This window comes from Rhinolophus ferrumequinum, chromosome 9, assembly GCF_004115265.2.
Source record: "Rhinolophus ferrumequinum isolate MPI-CBG mRhiFer1 chromosome 9, mRhiFer1_v1.p, whole genome shotgun sequence".
NCBI lineage: Eukaryota > Metazoa > Chordata > Mammalia > Chiroptera > Rhinolophidae > Rhinolophus > Rhinolophus ferrumequinum.
Genome location: NC_046292.1, coordinates 86433507 through 86439506, shown reverse-complemented (window position 1 = coordinate 86439506; position 6000 = coordinate 86433507).

The window sequence follows — 6000 nt, the reverse complement described above, 5'->3', positions numbered from 1 at the left end:
CTCAAAATTTTCCATTCTTGCATAGCACATTAACAAAGTTATGAGGAAAAGCTGGGCTACCATGAACAAAGATGCCACAGAGAGTACCCAATTCTGTCAAGGGAAACCAAGACCAGGGAACAGTTTTATAAACAATTCTACCAAAAGACAGTAGGGGACTAAAGTTAAGTAATATAAAATGTTTACAATAAGTTAAATGCATGATTATGACTTCAAATTGCTATTTGGTTAAGGTTCTTGTTACTGATTTAAAAAAATGCCAGCACACTCTCTCTCTCTCACCTGCCCCCCCAGCCTATAATCAAAGCCTCCCTTAATGTGATATTTCAATAATTTCTGGTTGTGCTGAAAATGTAAACAACCAGCCCATGAACTCATTTAAAAAAAAAAAAACTTAAAAAAAAATTTTAAGGCATAGAATGGGTTTCTTATTCCTTAAAAGTGTATTTCTAGAACTTAGAAACTGCATTTACACGACAGTTGATAAAACAGTTCCTCTGGATTGTTCAAGAGGAGCATTGCTGAGATGGTGGAGGAGACTCGGTTTATAATGTTGGCCAGATTTGGCTTCTTTCTCTCCTGCTTCATCAGAGGCTGGCTGGCCTCTCCTGACTTCAGCTTCTCTGTTTTCTGTAAGTGAGTCTTTAATTGCTTGGTTGGTCACTTTGACTTTTTTCCTTTATTTCTCTTTTCCCATTTGTCCACACTTTTTTGTTTTTGCCTGATGATTTTTTTCTTTTACATCAATTTCAATGTTTGCAGGAGCAGTTTGGATGATATCTGGCCAGTTTCTCTTTGGGTTCTCCCCTTACTTCCTCTTGAGCTGGACTGCCCTTTCTCATGGGTTTCTTGGAGAGGATATGGGGGAACATGTGGGTGTTTGTGGGGACAGCACTGGGAGAGTCTTTACAGAACTGAGCTGGCTGGACATTTCCTCTCTGGCCACTACTGAGCTGCTGGGGCCTCTGTTTTCAAGCTTTGTAAAAGCACCAGGACTCCTTTTTATTCATGAAATCTTGCACAGAATCCAACATTGGATAGAAAAAGAGGAGCAACTGTCCCTGTTGAAGTGGGCATGCACTTTTGTGGAATGCTGATAAACCTGACTTGAAAATCCCACCTCTGCATCATGTAATGTCACAATGATTTTACCTTTGAGTATGAAAAATGATAAAAATTCTCTTAGGATTTTTTTCCCCCCGTAAAGAGGAGTTGTCACTTCTGCCAATTGTTGAGATTGGAGAAAACAAGCTACAGGGGTAGAAGCTGACAGTGCAGATTTTAGATGCTGATAGTTCTCAGAACCTGCCACAAAAATTAGGGGAGGTTGGGCCTTGGGTGCAATAGTCATGGAAGAGGGCAGCAGTCATATCTGAAGGCCCAGTAGGTCCGAATATGGGACCTCTGTGTTCCTATGCTGTGTTTGCCTTCTTCATCCATAAGTGCGAGGTGGAGAGTGAGTGGAGGGAGCCTTTCCTCTGCGTGAGAATCTGGTTGTGATGCAGCTGTGATAATAGACCTGGTCATCCCTGATGATCAATCACGCACTGAGTGAGACCAATAGAAACCTCCCACTGAGCCACCCCTATCAGGTGACCCACGACCTTGATTAATGGCCACTCATCTGTAGTCATTGTTTACCCGTAGCTTAATAGACCTTTAATGATACCAGAGAAGAAAACAATTAGGAAAGTATAGGGTGGATGACCGTCTGACGTGCAAAGGCCGAGACTTCTGTCTAGCCAATCGGTTTTGGCTCTGTAGTAAGTGTACCCCATGTTTCCCTTAATTATGTGGGACTAGTTTCTCATCTCCTTGGGAAGCTCAAAACACTTGACTCATGAATAGGTGCTCTTTCTCTTAATTGTTAGCAGTCTATCCATTAGCCACCTTCTTAAAGAAAATACATATAGTTTTGAAATTGCTTATTCTTTTATATAGATTCGATTGCCAATGGAGTAACCTTGATATTTCTATATAGGCATTTTCAGTAAACTTTTTGTTGAAGTATAATGTGGGGACAGAGCCCCAAAAAGCAGTTTCCAGGCTCCCGGCCTCACATAGAAAGGTGCTGGCTCAGGTAGTAAATGGCCATCGACTGTGATCAAATGGCCAGCAGCTGTGGCTAGTTGGCCGTCAGATGAAACCAGTGAGCCATTAGCCATGAATATAACTGCCGTGGCTAGGCTAGCAGAAAAAAAAGGGGGGGAGCTAGCAAGAAGATGGTGGCTGAGTCTGCAAGCAGTGCGGTGAGGGTTGAGAATTGTGTTGCTCCTGGTTCCTGTGTCTCCAACCCAGCCGCCAGCGAGAGTATAGAGATATGACTCCCCTACCTATGGCTCCGTGGGTGTTCCTTTTTGGCCTAGCCATACCCTGCGTTCTTATGTGGGGAGCAGGACCAGAGACCCCGCCGGACACCCCGCACGACACTTGGCGTAGTCGGCAGGATCCCCTGCACTACGCATGGTGCAGCGAGCAGGGTACGGTGCCGGCCAAAGCTCCCCGAAGGGCGGTGGCGCAGTTTGTGCCTATGAACACTCAGTTGCAGGAAGACCAGGAGGAGCAGCTGCCTGAGAGCTGGACCCCCGTGGAGGGGTGGAAAGACATGGACGGTTCCCCAACCAGCAGAGGCCGGAGAAAGCAAAGGTCCTTGCGGCCCCGTGGGCTGGAAAGTGCTTGCTGAGGCAGCCCGGATGCAGGACTTGTAGTCCCAGGAGGAAACACTTGCTGAGTTCTCCGTGGGAGATGAGGGTGAGGTCAAGGTCATCCCTCACCCTCAGGACAGCCCTGGCGAATGACTATGGACTATGGGGAATTGCCTTCCATCCCTAATTTAATGGACAGCTTGACTGTTTGGGAACATACCACCATGTAGTGGAACTGGCGGATGTTTGCTTTTGTGTCTTGACTGGCCACCATTGAGAATATGTAAGCACCTTGACTGTGAGCTGCTGTTGTTCCAGCACAGTGCCATGAGAGGCCCAGAGAGAGTGGCAGTGCCCTGAGAGCCCTGGCTGTGTCCAGGAAGTCTGGCTGAGCCCAGAGAGAGTGGCAGTGCCCTGAGAGCCCTGGCTGAGCCCAGGAAGTCTGGCTGAGCCCAGAGAGAGTGGCAGTGCCCTGAGAGCCCTGGCTGTGTCCAGGAAGTATGGCTGTGTCCAGAGAGGGGCAGTGCCCTGAGAGGCCCTCGTGTGCCCGGGGAGACTAGTGGTACCCTAAGAAGTCCAGGAAGTCTGGCTGTGCCCAGAAGTACTGGTGGTGCCCTGAGAAACCCTGGTTGTGCCCGGGGAGACTAGTGGTACCCTAAGAAGTCCAGGAAGTCTGGCTGTGCCCAGAAGTACTGGTGGTGCCCTGAGAAACCCTGGCTGTGACCAGAGAGCTTGGCTGTGTCCAGGAAATAGCATTCACCTCCAGGCTCCTCGCACAGGGCCCCTCGCGGAAGACGCTTGTCGCGTAGATTGTGAGGCGAGACCCTGTAGGGGTGGAGTGTGGGGACAGAGCCCCAAAAAGCAGTTTCCAGGCTCTCGGCCTCACATAGAAAGATGCTGGCTCAGGTAGTAAATGGCCATCGATTGTGATCAAATGGCCATCAGCTGTGGCTAGTTGGCCGTCAGCTGTAACCAGTGAGCCATTAGCCATGAATATAATTGCCGTGGCTAGGCTAGCAGAAAAAAAAGGGGGGGAGCTAGCAAGAAGATGGTGGCTGAGCCTGCAAGCGGCACAGTGAGGGTTGAGAATTGTGTTGCTCCTGGTTCCTGTGTCTCCAACCCAGCCGCCAGTGAGAGTATAGTGGTGTGACTCCCCTACCTATGGCTCCGTGGGTGTTCCTTTTTGGCCTCACTATGTCCTGCATTCTTATGTGGGGAGCGGGAGCAGAGACCCCGCATGACACCCTGCATGACACATGGCGAAGTCGGCAGGATCCCCTGCACTACATATAATATACATACATAGATATATATTAATACAAATCCTAAGAGTACAGTTGGATGAATTTTTACCCACATGTATGCACTATGTCTCCAGGTCGAGAAATAGAAGGTCGCCGTCACACCAGAAAGCCCCCTCTTTGGCCCCTCCCAGTCACGCTCCATCCAAGGTAACCATTACCCTAATTCTAATGCCATCCACTGATACTGTCTGGTTTAGAACGTTTCAAATTTTAAAAGCTAACCAGTTTAAATCTGCTCCAATGGAGAGAGAGCTTCTTTGTTAATATTTTCACCTCACCAATTATAATTCTGAAGAATGCTATTTATTTTCTCTTGTGCTTTGTGAATTGAACTAGCTTGCTATAAAGCCATGGAGCTCAAAGGCTAAAATGTCTTTCCCACAGATGGGCTTCAGTCTTTTTGTTTAATCTTTTGGCCATGGAAGACTCAAGATGTACTGTGAATATCTCTTTAGTAGATGGTGCATTTCACTGTTTATTTGTGGACCAATCTCAACAGGACATAACCCTTCCTCAACAAATTCTGCTCTCTAGAATTCATCACTGCTGCACACATAGCCTTGAATCGATTTTAATATCTATTTTTTACTTTTTATTTTTTATTGCGGAATGTTGGGGAACAGTGTGTTTCTCCAGGGCCCATCAGCTCCAAGTCGTTGTCCTTCAATCTAGCTGTGGAGGGCGCAGCTCAGCTCCAAGTCCAGTCGCCATTTTCAATCTTAGTTGCAGGGGGTGCAGCCCACCGTCCCTTGAACCTGCAACATTGTTGTTGAAAGCTCGTGCTCTAACCAACTGAGCCATCTGGCCACCCTTCTGGCAGCTCCGTGGCAGCTCATTGTCTTCTATCTAGTTGTGGAGGGTGCAGCTCACTGGCCCATGTGGGAATTGAACCAGCAACCTTGTTGTTCAGAGCTGTGCTCTAATCAATCTAGCCATCTGGCCGCCCTATTTATCACACAAAAGGCACGTACAATCTTGGAGAATCCCCTTTTTACTTCTACTTTTGATGTAAAGACTATTAAGAAGTCTAGACCTGGAAGGGGAAAATGAATAGTAAAGCCAGCTGTTAGAATGTGTGATCTTTTGATTGTTTGCCTGAGGTTCACGTCTGAATCTTCATTGAATGAGTGTGTTTACACACTTGTTTGCTAAAGCCACAGGCATCCTATTCATTAACTCATTTACTGAGGAGTCTTTTGTGCTAGGCATTGTATTAGAGGCTGGACTTTCCAAGGGGGAACCCTGCTCTTCACATGGGAAAAGACTTGGAAGCCAGAATAGAGTATTTATAGATCTGACTTTTAGAATACAAGAAACACGTAATTTCTTAAATAGAATATTGTTGCTTTTAATTATGCCATGTACATAATAAGAACTCTAAATACATTTTGGAATGAAGATAATAGAATTGTGAATATTTCTGTACCATAAATCAGTACAAACTCTGGATTGGTTAGATTTAAATGAATCCTGATTATTACTTTTTAAATTAAACCTTTTTGCCAGTTAAGTAGCAGTAATGTGTTGCAGTCCTTTTGGGGTGGGCCTGTTTCTTTTTGGGAGTAACAGCTTACTCCCTTTCCTTTCAGCTTTGTGATCATGAGAAACTTGGTCTACATTTGTATATTGCCTATGGTTTAAAGTCTCATGTCAGAAGGATGTTTAGGCCTCTTTAAGGAAGCATTAGGTAGATGTACGAACAAAATATTGAATAACCTTTTCGTGTTATGCAATAGTCATATATTTTGTGCTTCAAACGATTTCTTGCAGGTTGATTCAGAGACACTCTCCAGCCTTGCTTTAGATAAAAGAAGACTTAGAATAAAAGGTTCAACAGAGGGCCTGCAGGTGCTTCTCTTTTTCCCCTCCCAAGCATTCTGTTATCAGTTGACATTTTGTACATTTCCAGCTTCGACTGAACTAAAATCTGTTAACTTAGATTTCTCTAAGATCTAGACTATGGAGAGGTAAGAGGCAGGTAAAGTGAACTTGCTGAATTGTGTTTTAATTTGTCCCACCAAATCTGTTACTGCAAATCCCATTGACATTTG